At 45.7% G+C, this 1,402-nt stretch overlaps 1 pseudogene; it reads left to right on the top strand.

Moving 5' to 3' along the window:
• The first annotated feature begins 205 nt into the window (after positions 1-205).
• Positions 206-323, top strand: LOC126476712 (5S ribosomal RNA; annotated as a pseudogene).
• Positions 324-1,402: the final 1,079 nt, after the last annotated feature.

The raw sequence follows: 1,402 nt of genomic DNA, 5'->3' as shown, positions 1-1,402 counted from the left end.
AGAGGACGAGAGGTCCACAGAACCCTAACTGGGCTTAAAGTAGCATTTTTTTTTTTTTTTTTTTTTTTGCAATAATTGACAACATTTATCCCTAACTTCTGTTCGGGCATCATCACGATTTTTCTGCGACTTCTAGCGTCTCATTTCCTAATATTGTTTCCGCAGCATCGCCTGATATAATTTTCCATTACCCTTGTTTTACGTTGCCAACAGCCTTGCCGCAATGGTAACACAGGTTCCCGTCAGATTACCGAAGTTAAGCGCTGTCGGGCTGGGCTAGTACTTGGATGGGTGACCATCCGGTCTGCCGAGCGCTGTTGGCAAGCGGTGTGCACTCAGCCCTTGTGAGGCAAACTGAGGAGCTACTTGATCGAGACGTAGCGGCTCCGGTCTCGTAAACCGGCCGGGAGAGAGGTGTGTTGTCCACATGCCTCTCCATATCCGCATCCAGTGACGCCTGTGGGCTGAGGATGACACGGCGGCCGGTCGGTACCTTTGGCGCTTCATGGCCTGTTCGGACGGAGTTTGTTTTACGTTACTACTCATTTCCCGTTTCAGTCAGAATGACACTTCCATCGGCAAACATCAAAGTCTTTGTTTCTCCTCCCTGAGCTTCAATTCCCTTTCCAAATATCTCCTTGGTTTCCTGTACTATCCTCCCAATATACAGACTTAATAACATCGTGGATAGGCTCAATTCCATCTCATCGTCTTCTCAACAACAGCTCCCTTTCGTTTCCTTCGACCCTTGTAACTGCTGCCCCGTTTCTATTGGAAGTGTAGATAACCTTTTGCTCAATGATTTTTTACCCCTCCCACTTTCAGAATTTCAAAGTGTATTCCAGTCAACACTGTCAAACGCTTTCTCTAACTTTACAAATGCTACAAACGTAGGTCTACCTTTCTTCAGCTTACGTTTCAAGGAAAGTCGTAGGCAGTATTGCCTCGTGTGTTTCTTGATTTCTCCGGGATCCAGACTGACCTTCCCCAAGGTCGGTTTCTACTATATTTTCCATTCTTGTGTAAATAATGCGTGTCAGTATTTTGCAACTATCCCTTATTAAACTAATTGTGGTCGGAGCGGCCGGGGATAGCGGTCGTGTTTGCGTAAGTTGCGCTTGCTTGTGTGAGTGTTTGTGAGCTTTATTTTCTGAAGAAGGCTTTGGCCGAAAGTTCAGTGTGTAACGGTCTTTTCGTTGTGCCTGTCCGAATTCAACGTCTCATCTTTACGATGAGTAGCAATTCATCCTTTTCATAGTATTAGTGATATTCCAACCTGGACTTCCCATTGTTTAAAACGATGGTTCGATAGTAATCAGATCAGTCAGTACCTGCCTCCTTTCCACGTACTCTGACTGAAGGCTTACTGCTGGAAAGATGCACGTAATCCTCTTGGCTAAGG

This window comes from Schistocerca serialis, chromosome 4 (assembly GCF_023864345.2).
Source record: "Schistocerca serialis cubense isolate TAMUIC-IGC-003099 chromosome 4, iqSchSeri2.2, whole genome shotgun sequence".
In the NCBI taxonomy this organism is placed as follows: domain Eukaryota; kingdom Metazoa; phylum Arthropoda; class Insecta; order Orthoptera; family Acrididae; genus Schistocerca; species Schistocerca serialis.
Note: the sequence above shows the minus strand (reverse complement) of the source record. Positions and strands in the feature narration are given on the sequence as shown.